The sequence below is a fragment of the Pimephales promelas genome, chromosome 4 (genome assembly GCF_988280905.1).
Source record: "Pimephales promelas chromosome 4, fPimPro1.hap1.1, whole genome shotgun sequence".
Taxonomy (NCBI): domain Eukaryota; kingdom Metazoa; phylum Chordata; class Actinopteri; order Cypriniformes; family Leuciscidae; genus Pimephales; species Pimephales promelas.
The window spans coordinates 33,768,752-33,783,522 of NC_142772.1; positions in this window are offsets into that span (position 1 = coordinate 33,768,752).

Consider the following 14,771-nt stretch of genomic DNA (forward strand, 5'->3'; position numbering starts at 1 on the left):
AAACTCTGGATTATGATAGAGGGCCGTGAGACTTTGACCTGAGTGCAAAAATGGAGGCTCTAGACCCTTCCAGAGCTGAGATATCGAAATTCAAAATTTCAACCCGAAAAAAAAAACGACAGTGTTACCCCTTTCGTTTTTTTCAGTTTTCGGGCGAAAAATTAAGTTTCTCCAATCTTCTCAAAACTCTGGATTATGATAGAGGGCTGTGAGACTTTGACCTGAGTGCAAAAATGGAGGCTCTAGACCCTTCCAGAGCTGAGATATCGAAATTCAAAATTTCAACCCGAAAAAAAAAACGACAGTTTTACCCCTTTCGTTTTTTTTTCATTTTCGGGCGAAAAATTACGTTTCTCCAATCTTCTCAAAACTCTGGATTATGATAGAGGGCTGTGAGACTTTGACCTGAGTGCAAAAATGGAGGCTCTAGACCCTTCCAGAGCTGAGATATCGAAATTCAAAATTTCAACCCGAAAAAAAAACGACAGTGTTACCCCTTTCGTTTTTTTTCATTTTCGGGCGAAAAATTATGTTTCTCCAATCTTCTCAAAACTCTGGATTATGATAGAGGGCTGTGAGACTTTGACCTGAGTGCAAAAATGGAGGCTCTAGACCCTTCCAGAGCTGAGATATCGAAATTCAAAATTTCAACCCGAAAAAAAAAACGACAGTGTTACCCCTTTCGTTTTTTTTTTTCATTTTCGGGCGAAAAATTATGTTTCTCCAATCTTCTCAAAACTCTGGATTATGATAGAGGGCTGTGAGACTTTGACCTGAGTGCAAAAATGGAGGCTCTAGACCCTTCCAGAGCTGAGATATCGAAATTCAAAATTTCAACCCGAAAAAAAAACGACAGTGTTACCCCTTTCGTTTTTTTTCATTTTCAGGCGAAAAATTACGTTTCTCCAATCTTCTCAAAACTCTGGATTATGATAGAGGGCTGTGAGACTTTGACCTGAGTGCAAAAATAGAGGCTCTAGACCCTTCCAGAGCTGAGATATCGAAATTCAAAATTTCAACCCGAAAAAAAAACGACAGTGTTACCCCTTTCGTTTTTTTTCATTTTCGGGCGAAAAATTAAGTTTCTCCAATCTTCTCAAAACTCTGGATTATGATAGAGGGCTGTGAGACTTTGACCTGAGTGCAAAAATGGAGGCTCTAGACCCTTCCAGAGCTGAGATATCAAAATTCAAAATTTAGACCCGAAAAAAAAACGACAGTGTTACCCCTTTCGTTTTTTTCATTTTCGGGCGAAAAATTAAGTTTCTCCAATCTTCTCAAAACTCTGGATTATGATAGAGGGCCACGAGACTTTGACCTGAGTGCAAAAATGGAGGCTCTAGACCCTTCCAGAGCTGAGATATCAAAATTCAAAATTTCGACCCGAAAAGAAAAAACGACAGTGTTACCCCTTTTGTTTTGTTTTTTCGTTTTCGGGTGAAAAATTAAGTTTCTCCAATCTTCTCAAAACTCTGGATTCTGATAGAGGGCTTGAAGACTTTGACCTGAGTGCAAAAATGGAGGCTCTAGACCCTTCCAGAGCTGAGATATCAAAATTCAAAATTTCGACCCGAAAAAGAAACCGACAGTGTTACCCCTTTCGTTTTTTTTTTTCGTTTTCGGGTGAAAAATTAAGTTTCTCCAATCTTCTCAAAACTCTGGATTCTGATAGAGGGCCACGAGACTTTGACCTGAGTGCAAAAATGGAGGCTCTAGACCCTTCCAGAGCTGAGATATCAAAATTCAAAATTTCGACCCGAAAAAAAAACGACAGTGTTATCCCTTTCGTTTTTTTTTTTCGTTTTCGGGCGAAAAACTAAGTTTCTCCAATCTTCTCAAAACTCTGGATTCTGATAGAGGGCCACGAGACTTTGACCTGAGTGCAAAAATGGAGGCTCTAGACCCTTCCAGAGCTAAGATATCGAAATTCTAAATTTCGACCCGAAAAAAAAAACGACAGTGTTACCCCTTTCGTTTTTTTTCGTTTTCGGGCGAAAAATTCAGTTTCTCAAATCTTCTCAAAACTCTGGATTCTGATAGAGGGCTGCGAGACTTTGACCTGAGTGCAAAAATTGAGGCTCTAGACCCTTCCAGAGCTGAGATATCAAAATTAAAAATTTCGACCCGAAAAAAAAACGACAGTGTTACCCCTTTCGTTTTTTTTCGTTTTCGGGTGAAAAATTAAGTTTCTCCAATCTTCTCAAAACCATGGATTCTGATAGAGGGCTGTGAGACTTTGACCTGAGTGCAAAAATGGAGGCTCTAGACCCTTCCAGAGCTGAGATATCGAAACTCAAAATTTCGACCCGAAAAAAAACCCGACAGTGTTACCCCTTTCATTTTTTTTTCGTTTTCGGGCGAAATATTAAGTTTCTCCAATCTTCTCAAAACTCTGGATTATGATAGAGGGCCGCGAGACTTTGACCTGAGTGCAAAAATGGAGGCTCCAGACCCTTCCAGAGCTGAGATATTGAAATTCAAAATTTCGACCCGAAAAAAAAAACGACAGTGTTACCCCTTTCGTTTATTTTTCATTTTCGGGCGAAAAATTAAGTTTCTCCAATCATCTCAAAACTCTGGATTATGATAGAGGGCCGCGAGACTTTGACCTGAGTGCAAAAATGGAGGCTCTAGACCCTTCCAGAGCTGAGATATCAAAATTCAAAATTTCGACCCGAAAAGAAAAAACGACAGTGTTACCCCTTTTGTTTTTTTTTCGTTTTCGGATGAAAAATTAAGTTTCTCCAATCTTCTCAAAACTCTGGATTCTGATAGAGGGCTTGAAGACTTTGACCTGAGTGCAAAAATGGAGGCTCTAGACCCTTCCAGAGCTGAGATATCAAAATTCAAAATTTCGACCCGAAAAAAAAACCGACAGTGTTACCCCTTCCGTTTTTTTTTCGTTTTCGGGTGAAAAATTAAGTTTCTCCAATCTTCTCAAAACTCTGGATTCTGATAGAGGGCCACGAGACTTTGACCTGAGTGCAAAAATGGAGGCTCTAGACCCTTCCAGAGCTGAGATATCAAAATTCAAAATTTCGACCCGAAAAAAAAACGACAGTGTTATCCCTTTCGTTTTTTTTTTCGTTTTCGGGCGAAAAATTAAGTTTCTCCAATCTTCTCAAAACTCTGGATTCTGATAGAGGGCCACGAGACTTTGACCTGAGTGCAAAAATGGAGGCTCTAGACCCTTCCAGAGCTGAGATATCGAAATTCTAAATTTCGACCCGAAAAAAAAACGACAGTGTTACCCCTTTCGTTTTTTTTCGTTTTCGGGCGAAAAATTAAGTTTCTCAAATCTTCTCAAAACCGTGGATTCTGATAGAGGGCTTGAAGACTTTGACCTGAGTGCAAAAATGGAGGCTCTAGACCCTTCCAGAGCTGAGATATCAAAATTCAAAATTTCGACCCGAAAAAAAAAACGACGGTGTTACCCCTTTCGTTTTTTTCGTTTTCGGGCGAAAAATTAAGTTTCTCCAATCTTCTCATAACCCTGGATTCTGATAGAGGGCTTGAAGACTTTGACCTGAGTGCAAAAATGGAGGCTCTAGACCCTTCCAGAGCTGAGATATCAAAATTCTAAATTTCGACCCGAAAAAAAAACGACAGTGTTACCCTTTCGTTTTTTTTTTTCGTTTTCGGGTAAAAAATTAAGTTTCTCCAATGTTCTCAAAACTCTGGATTTTGATAGAGGGCTTGAAGACTTTGACCTGAGTGCAATAATGGAGGCTCTAGACCCTTCCAGAGCTGAGATATCGAAATTCTAAATTTCGACCCGAAAAAAAAGCGACAGTGTTACCCCTTTCGTTTTTTTTCGTTTTCGGGCGAAAAATTAAGTTTCTCCAATATTCTCAAAACTCTGGATTCTGATAGAGGGCTTGAAGACTTTGACCTGAGTGCAAAAATTGAGTCTCTAGGCCATTTCAGAGTTGAGATATTGAGATCCCACGTAGCATTTATGCCATTATAAAAATCTCAATATCTCAGCTCTGGAAGGGTCTAGAGCCTCCATTTTTGCACTCAGTTCTAAGTCTCATGGCCCTCTATCAGAATCCACAGTTTCAAGAAGATCAGAGAAACTCAAAATTTCGACCCAAAAAAAAAAAACGACAGTGTTACCTCTGTCGTTTTTTTTTTTTTTTGGTGCGAAAAAATAAGTTTCTCCAATCTTCTTGAAACTCTGGATTCTGATAGAGGGCCATGGGACTTAGACCTGAGTGCAAAAACGGAGGCTCTAGACCCTTCCAGAGCTGAGATATTGAGATATTTATAATGGCATAAATGCTATGTGGGATCTCAATACCTCAGCTCTGGAAGGGTCTAGAGCCTCCATTTTTGCTCCATTTTTGTCCATTGTGAAATGCTCCAGAAGTTAAAAAAGGGGGCTGACAGGTGATGTCCATTGTAATGGACACAGGGTCTGAATGGGTTAACTGTTTATCAAGGAATGCTGAATAAAAGGTTCCCCAAAACATTAAGCAGCACGCCTGTTTTCAATATCGGTAATAATAAATGTTTCTCAAGCACCAAATCATCATATTATTATAATTTCGACTGAAGACTAGAGTAATGATGCTGAAAATTCAGCTTTGCTGGAATATATTCACAGGAAAATATCACATTTTAAAATATATTAAAATGGAAAAGAGTTACTTTAAACTGTAATAATATTCACAAATATTACGGTTTTAATTGTGTTTTGTCTAATAATGCAAGCCTTGTGGAGCACAAGAGACTTTTTAAAAAATATTTGTAAAAAATCCTAACCTCACACGTTTAACTGTTGTGAAGAGTTACTACCATTCAAATAGGGAAACAAAGTAGATTCAATCAGAGTCTTACTATATGTGCATGACATGTTTGTCAACTGCTGAGAAAGTTATTTGCAAGAATATTGAACTAGAACATCTCATTTGACATTTTATTGAATGGTTTGATGGTTTTCAAGCACAGTGTATGAAGGGACGCTAATAAGTAAATTCTTGGCAACCAGGTCCACAAACACATGCTAAAAAAACAACGAAAGGCTTTTAATTTTGCCTTAGCCTCCTAGAAGAAGTTTTGTGACAGCACACAAACAGACAGTATTTGCAGACTCCAAGCACCTGCTTGTGATTTGGTGTCCTCTGACCCACATCAGCTCTGACCCACATGTTCACACAATAAATGGTTTCGATTGCAAATGACCTACTATCTTGAAATATCAAACAATTGGTCCAGAATCTATTTTATAATCTAATTTATAATAAGTTCTTGACATTGACCACTTTTAATTTTCCACTGTCAGTACTTCATGGCCTAGCATCTCAATAATTTACTGTGTGAGAGACATCAATGGGCATCAATCTAAGGGCACATCTTGCACCAAACCTTTTGACTCCTACACCTGCAAACATTAGTCAAATAGAGTTATACAACAACCACCTTTTGTCTGCCTTTTATCTGCAAAGCTTAGATGCTATTTTGTGGTGATGGATTGGATTTTTTTTTTCCAATATGGCCCCACAATCCTTTTTATTCTACACCAAAACACATCAATGTCGAACATAGACTATTGTATTTCTGTGCAAACTTTGTCCAAGTTCTGAACACAAACATGTTATGTACCATTTCGCTCACTACGATTCAATATTTCAGTGTAGATACTGTATTCTATCTAATGTCTTTCCATATTTTTTTTATGTATTCTCAATCTTGAGTTACATATGGAATTCATTTATAAACCTATTCTTTTTTTTCACGTTTTTTTTTTTTAACTTTTATTGAAGTAGAAAGTTGAGTCTTAAAAATGATTTCGGACATTACTTATTTATGCTACTTTGCTAATTTCAACGATATATCTTTCCAAAATACTGCACTTTCAAAGACACAATGACTTATTTTTTTTCAGCTGAGCCTCAGATTGTCCTGTAATTTCTCAGAATGATCATCGGTCAAGTAGGGACATTTTGTGTGTGGTATTCCACAAAAAAAAAGGTGCACACTGGTTCCACGCTTGTCAGAGATCGCATGGAGAGCTCCACCGTCACCTCTGTTATGTAATGACCAATCCTAAGAGAATAACTGGAAAGTGTTTCAACATGATTCTTGTTCCAGTGACTGCTATTTCAAATAATGACTCCTTTTTTATAAACACAATCAATTTTCTTCTCTTGTTTACCAAAGCCTCTTGGTCAAGTAGAAACATTTAAGAATTTAAGAATAGTTCAACATAGTTCAAGAATAGTTCAACATTTAAGAATAGTTCAACCACCAATAAAATCATATCATCAAACATATATATATATATATACTGTATATATATATATATATAAAAAAAGAAGTAGATATATGCTAAATGTTCTCCAGATGCAGCTGAGGTTGTCTAAATATGATATGAAAGCACCTGAAAAACGAAGTGATCGCATGTATAAATATGAGTCCATTTGAACATCTGGCACTGATGTGGTTTGCACAGCAGATTTGTCAAAAGACCACTGACCAGAACCATTAGGACGTACCGTAAGTATTTCAGATGTGGACAGCACTTCATAATCAGAACTGTGATGCCTTGGCGAGTTTGATTTACCACCAGACAGACAGGATTTCATTCCAGATTGTGGAGGCTTTATTCATTTAATAAATAAAAACACAGCCTGTTATTTCAAACGTATACTGACTGAGCTTAACCCAAATGAATATTGTAACACCCTGCCATTTTTCGCCACAGTCTAGTCTATGATCATATGTCTATCTGGAGGTGATGTGCTGGATTAGGCTGTATAGTTACTGTTCCTGTAATCTCAAAACAAGGAAGCTTCAAATTGTGCAGTAAGAAAGAGATTCCAGGGTCATAAAAGAGATGCCCCTGAAACTTTCTCTTACAAAAAAAAGTTCCTTTTATTTAAGTTCAAGTATTTTAAGTGTACTTTATGTATAGTAGTAAGAATACTAATATCAATGTACTGTCTTGTACTAAATCTGGTACTAAATTAGCCCACTTTCTAGTATATGAAAGTATACTTTTACCTCATGTATTTCTACGTTTTTTGTTTGTACTGCAAATATATTAATGAACATAAGTACACTGATAGTTTACTAGTACAAACTTGTAGCACATTTTTTAGTTTATGAAAGTACACTTTAATAAATATTCTCAGAAAACTAACATTTTAGTACTTTTTTTAGTTTTCTTTAAGTAAACTTAACTTCATACTTACACAGTAGTTTACTCTAGCCAATTATTTTAGCACTTTAAATATTCTACTATTTTCCTATAGGAATTATTATTTATACTTGCAATACCTTTAACTGAAAGTAGATTTGAAGTAAATTTGTGTATGTGTAGCTCTCATGTGTAAAAATTCTCACACCTAGTAGAATTATAAATGTTTTCTTTATAAATCAATATTTTCAGACAATGTTGACAGTAAAGACAGTATGTGGCAACACCGCTCCTAACACAAGAATGCTTTTCGAAACATTCAACTCTGTCCACCTCCACCACCACTCACCTCCTCGCTAACTGCTGATGACTTTACTAACTTCTTCACTAACAAAACAACAACTATCAGCAGTCAGTTCTCTAATCCGCACACCACTCCACTAGATCAACCACTCCCACAGCCAGTAACCTTCTCCTTCTCTCCACTAACCGAGAAAGAATTTACTTTCTAATTTACTCCTCTCCAGTCATCCGCCCACCTGCCCTCTAGACACCATCCCCTCACACCTTCTACAAGCAATCTCTCCCACACATTATCAACTCTTCCCTACAATCTGGCATTTTCCCTACAGCATTTAAGCAGGCTCAGGTAACTCCACTGCTTAAAAAAAAAAAATCAACGCTAAACACATCACTTTATGAGAATTACAGACCTGTCTCTCCCCTACCATTCATTGGGAAAAAACTTGAACGAGTTGCTTTCAACCAAGGATCATCTTTCCTGTCTCTGTCAATCAGGCTTCAAGAAAGGCCGTTCAACCGAGACTGCATTGCTGTCAGTCACAGAAGCCCTGCGGATCGCAATAGCTGCTTCCAAATCATCAGTTCTCATTCTCCTGGACCTGTCTGCTGCCTTCGACACGGTGAATCATCAGATCCTTCTGTCCACTCTCTCATCACTCGGCATCACTGGAACTTCCCTCCACTGGTTTGAGTCCTATCTCACAAGTAGGTCCTTCAGGGTCGCTTGGAAAGGCGAGGCATCCAAAGCACATCAACTATCCACAGGAGTTCCCCAGGGTTCAGTGCTTGGACCCCTCTTCTTCTCCATTTACCCCACATCACTGGGACCCATCATACAGGCAAATGGTTTCTCTTACCATTGCTATGCTGACGACACCCAGCTCTACCTCTCATTTCAAGTAGATGATCCCACAGTAGCTGCACGAGTCTCAAGCTGTCTGGCTGACATCTCGGCATGGATGAAGGAACATCACCAGCTAGATTCTTCCTCAATAGAAATCATGGAGTAATCTTTGATGACCAGCTGACCTTCTCAGACCATATTACAAAGACAGCTCGATTATGCAGGTTTGCAATCAAGGCTCCAGACTAACTTTTTTTACTAGGAGCGCTGTTGCCCCTGACTTTTAAATTTTAGGAGCACAAGCAGAAAATTTAGGGGCACACCTTAAATCAGCTTGCAATGCAATTATTCAAAATTCCCCCAAAATAACTGGAATACTGACAAATTCTTTAATAATAAGTAGACTTAACATTATGATATGCTGTTTTATTTTAAGTTCACAGGGCTCCAGTCCAGACTCAAAGTTGAGGGCAGCATCACCTCAAATGAGAACTCACGGCGACTTCTAAAAAAAAAAAAAAAAATCTGGTAGCACTGGGGCTGACAATAAATCACTAAGCATAATTTAGGGTGTAGATGAAATTAACTTTAGTTATCATCATTTATAATGTCTTAATATTAATTAATAAAAGTAAAAATATGTATATGGAGTGAAAATAGCCAATAAACCTCCTACTGTTTACAATGGTATTCTTTTTTAAGTGTTTAAATAAGAGTTTTCCAACATCTTAATTTTTCGTTTTAGGACAATCTTTAAAGGATGAAAAAATGTGTTGGTAATCACATAAAAATCCAAAAAAATAAAACATTTATATATGATATTATTGAAGTGCTGGGAAAAGATGTGTAGTAGGCTACTTGTAAGCATTTGACTACTTCTTAGACATTATCATATTTATGGTTAGAGTTAACTTACTACATTAGCCTAAATCCATGGTTCTGTTATTGTGGACTGAAAGCCTTCTATAAGTGTTTCTCCTGGTTTCCACGTCACGGATTCATTGACGCGCCCCTTCCACGCTTTACCAATGCGTTTAACGTGTGGCAAATTTACTGGTCGCACATGTGCGACTGGATGTAAAATTCAGTCGCACACTCTCAAATTTTGGTCGCAAAATGCGACCATTTGGTCGCAGTCTGGAGCCCTGAATGCACAACAACAGGAAGATCAGGCCTTTCCTAACTGATCTGACTAGCTGCCACTCGCTGCTCGCATCAAGTTCAAGGTGTTGACACTTGCTTACAGATCGACCACTGGCTCAGCTCCCTCTTACTTTCACTCGCTCCTATGAGTCTACATTCCTACCAAAATCCAACAATCAATCATGGCTCGTGGTATCATCACAAAGAGCCACAAAATCACTCTCCAGAACATTCTCATTCACGGTTCCATGCTGGTGAAATAATCTGCCCATCATCATCCGGAATGCAGAATCCCTGACAGCATTTAAAAGACAACTGAAAAAAAATAAATACTTGTCTGGTTTATACTACTCTGAGCAATGATTGAACTTTGTATTTTGTATTATTTTTGTACTTCTTGTGTTGTTATTGCCTCTTCACGATGACTTGTTTGATTTAGTCCTCAGATGTAAGTCGCTTTGGATAAAAGCGTCTGCTAATGACTAAATGTAAATGTAAGGTAACACTTCCAAAATCTCTGTGTAAACAATGAGTGACGTATACTCGCGAGAGATCACTTCCGGTGCTTGCGCAGAGTGCTTGCACTTACATTTACGAGTCATTAAATCATGTTTAATTTGGACTTCTCTGTGCATGCTCTTTGAGGTGGTGACCATAGACCTGCATTATAGGACTGACAGACAAGAACGGTTTGACCTAAAATTATCAAAATTGAAACTACTGTGGAAACAAAGACACCTACATCTTGGATGCCATTGAGGTAAGCTAAAACATACCAAAAATTAATTTCAAAGTGAACTATCCCTTTAAGTTTTATTGGCTTGTATGGGAGTTTACTCTTTTGATTGAGTAGCCTATTAAATATTTTTCTAAAATATTTTCCTATAGAAAAGGATATAATTCTGAGAATGGGAATTTTTACACATGAGAGCTACGTATATAGGAATTTAATTAAAATCTAAAAAGAAGTACAATTAAAGGTATTTCAAGTATATATATAAAAAATCCTAAATAGGAAAATAGTAGTACATTTAAAGTGCTAAAAAATAATAGGCTATAGAAATAGTAAAACTGTATAAGCATGTTAAATTCACTTAAAGAAAACTGTAGTAGAAAACTTGACTTACACTGACTCATACTTGTACTCAATCTATTCGAGATATATTTAGAAGTATAATTGTGTACAAGCATGGACCAAATACATTTCTACTTTTCTGTAAGTATAAGTAAAGTAGGCTATATTTCTATAAAAGCACATAAAAAGTGTACTATACTTTCTTATTGTTTAGGTTAAAGAAAGTATACCAATAGCACACTAGAATAAACTTATTTTTTGTAAGGGTTATTAAATATCCAAAATTATAATTTTGTGTGTAACTATAGTTAGACACACTGAAATTTACCAGTAACTTATTGCTCAACTAACATTGGAAAGAAACTGCGGTCACAATATGTTTATCCAAAATGTTTGACAAATGTTTCAGCTTCATTTTCAAAACAAACACTAATTTTGTAACTCATCAAATGCAGTGCAATGGAAACCTTTATGTTTGTTCAAAAACTAGTGGTATAGAGATGAAAAATAAGAAAACAATACTTTCCAAATGAAAGATTATGCTCAAAATAACTACAAATTAATTATGTGAATTTACTCTTTTGTAGCCGACTACTAGTACTTATGGAAGATACAGTAGATTTTATCAAGTTAATACAGCAACAAGCAATTCATGAGCTGACATTTACACGATAAAAAAGGCAAAGTTAACTTTAATTAAATTTTCCCTTTTAGTTATTTCAGTTAATCCTTAGGTGTTCGAATCCTTGGTGTTGTATCAAACGTTTCTGGTGGCAGTTACTCTTGATATCAACACTGACTCCGGAAAAAAAAAGTCTGCAAATTACTGAACAAATTTTGTTGTTCGCTCAATGAACAAAGTATGTACAAGTACATGTTCAAGCTTGTTTTATTAGTTTTAAGTCAAATAAAATACTTGACACTGAAATGTACTAGAGTGGAAATAAAACTAACATGTAAACATTCAAGTAAAGCACGGTAAGTGCACTTTTAAGTAATATAATCTGCGTGGCTATAAAGGTAAAACCGAACTGTCAGGGAGTATAACGCTATGCTATTGAGATCACTGCCATGTACAGCAAATCAAACGTCAAGACCAGACAGGCTGCAGCCTTTTATGAAGCCCAAAAATTGATATAACTCTTTAGGACCAATTAGGGATGACCTGAAAATGAATGAGGTGTTATCAACAGACTGCGTAATGAAAATGTGTCATGATCACACAGAGCCCTGTTGAGCTATTTCTTCACACTTTGTCTGTTGAAAAAGAGTCTCGATTTCTCAGAAAAACTCTGATGACCAAACAAAGGTAGCTAATATTAAACACATTAAGTGACAGAGAAATGTTCGATTTTCTTTTTGTACAGAGATAACATTTCCCCTGACTCATTTTTCATTCCGAGCCCAAGAATGTTTTTGCTTTAACAGAGCAGTTTCTTGGCACGTCACTAAACTTTAATATACACTCAGACATACTGTCATCTGATGTTTGGTGCTGTTGCCTAGGAAACGGTCCACATAGCTCTACTTTGGAGTGAGTGGAAAGAGTCTGCAAGCAAGAGTTCATCTCCTTCATATTAATGAAGCAGCAGCCCACAGATGAGATGATGAAGAGCGCTACCGGTCACAAATGATGAGCTCATTCTGTCGTCATTCAGATATACTGAGCTAATCCTGCATAGATGTGCCAAACGCAAACTGACAAAACAAGTTCAAAACTGTTGCTCAGGTTTTACAGATGTCATTTGAGAAAACAAGCCTGAAGCTTAGCTGACACATAACATTTGGCCTCTGTGATTGATACTTATTTGTTTTGGTTTTCTTTTTACTTTGTACCAATATACAGTAGTCCACATTTCCTCACTTGCGGTGCTTACAATAGTTTTGGTCAAATTGTTTAGTCAAGCAAGTGTAATAAAATCAATGGTCAAGTGTTTCACTTTTTACACATGCCACCAAAAACAATAACTTTTCAAATCAAACAAATATTCCATGGTGCCACAAAATACACGTCAGACACACTAAACTATGTGCTGTATGATAATTTCTTACGAGGTCACAGTTTTAAAAGAAGAGCTTTATAAAACAATAGCTGCCTTTACACTGTCGAGGCCGAAAGTGAGCGTGCTGGTGCGTGCCAGGACCAGTCGCGTTTCCACCGTCACTTCCCAAATCCCCAATTTTCCAAAGAAATTCAAAAACCGATTTCTCTATACAATGTCCAGAAAGAGTTTTAAAGCTTCCGTAGTTGTAATAATAAAGTAAATTTGCAGAATAGACTACACATTAACAGTTCCAGCACATATGCTGAGTCACTTTAATAAGTGCAGATAGTTTTCTGTTCAATGTGATCCAGCAGGTTTGACGCAAACCGGGAATCTCTCCCCCATTCCAAAGATATGTTTGTTATCTCAGCAGCCAAATGCTGCTCTGAGACAGTTGGAGGAGCATTCTTCATTTCACCATGAGGAGACAACAACAACAACTCTGGCATTTCTCACCCATCTGAAATGGGTCCCAGCAGACAGAAATATGCCATTCAGTAAACTAAGTCATATGGTTGATATTTTGAAGATGGGATGTCATAATTATGATTGTTTTGTGGTAAGACCTAGAGTCCTGTGGAAAAAAAAACTCTGACTTTTATTGCTAACAAATGATTCTCTCAGTAACAAAATCCATCGGACTTATTCTGTCTGTGCAAACGGGCTCAGCTTTCCACTATTGCCCTGTGATAACCATCACTATGTGTCTGGAGCAAAACCCAATGACGTCACGCTAGGAAGTGAATCAGCCTGCTCCTCAAAAAAAGGTAAAAAAAAAAATACACAGAAACAGTGTCCAGCCAAGTGTGGTCCTTCCCATCATAAATAAGAAAAACGTTTGAGGAGAAGGACAGGCCTAACTAAAGCCATCAGGAGGAGCGACTGATGACACTAGCATGTGTTCACTTCCTTCCCGGTTGCCTAAAACCATTGTGATTGCTTTCACAGACAGCAGAACCCAGGCATAGTCCACCCACCAACTGTCTGACCTTTATATAAGCTTAGCTGTGGGAGGAAACCTCACTTTTACACTCTTAAGTACAAGGGGAAACATGTCAGGATACAGAACACCCACAATATTCTGTTTAGCGATCAACATAAAATACTAAATTGATAAATGCATCAAATTATACATAATCATGCAACATAAATAATGCATAAATGCAACAATGTTACTTTTCTGGCCACCAATTTAAATGCTATTCACACAACAGCCCAATTAGTAAATTGTAGCTAAATATTATAAATTATTTTCAACGTAGTCGAATGAAACTCTGACTGAACATACCATATGGAGCATATGGAGAAGGATTGTATAGAGGGCATCAATACAACTCTGTATCAGACCTCTGAATATGCAGTTTTAAAGGGATAGTTCACTTTGAAATTAATTTTTGATATGTTTTAGCTCAAGGGCATCCAAGATGTAGGTGTCTCTGTTTCCACAGTAGTTTCAATTTTGATATTTTTCGGTCAAACCGTTGTTGTCTATCAGTCATATGATGGAGGTCTATGTTCACCACCTCAAAGAGCATGCACAGAGAAGTCCAAATTAAACATGATTTAATGACTCGTAAATGTAAGTACACATTGATGGCCTAAGACACGAAACGAGCGGTTTGTTTGGGAAAACGAACAGTATTTATATGGTTTTTACCTCCTGTAGCCACAGCCATGTCCAACTGATCTGAAGGCACAGGCGCTTCGGTCTGCGCATGCGTCGGAAGTGATCGCTTGCGAGCGTACGTCACTCATTGTTTACACAGAGATTTCGGAAGTTTTACTTTTCACTGTGAAGATCTACATATATCGAAATCGTCTTCCATTGCGATTTCCTGTATATTCTCACACAAACCGCTCGTTTTGTGTCTTAGGCCATCAATGTGTACTTACATTCACGAATCATTCAATCATGTTTAATCTTGACTTCTCTGTGCATGCTATTTGAGGTGGTGAACATAGACCTCCATTATATGACTGAGAGACAATAAAGGTTTGCCCGAAAAATATCAAAATTGAAAATACTGCGGAAACAAAGACACCTACATCTTGGATGCCTTTGAGGTAAGCTAAAACATACCAAAAATTAATTTAAAAGTGAACTATCCCTTTAAGCACAGGTGGATCTTTGAGGTCTATGAATATTTCAGGAAAACCTTTTCTAAACTTTATCCCAAAACTAAATAAAACTGCATAAAAAACATGCTTTTCATGAGC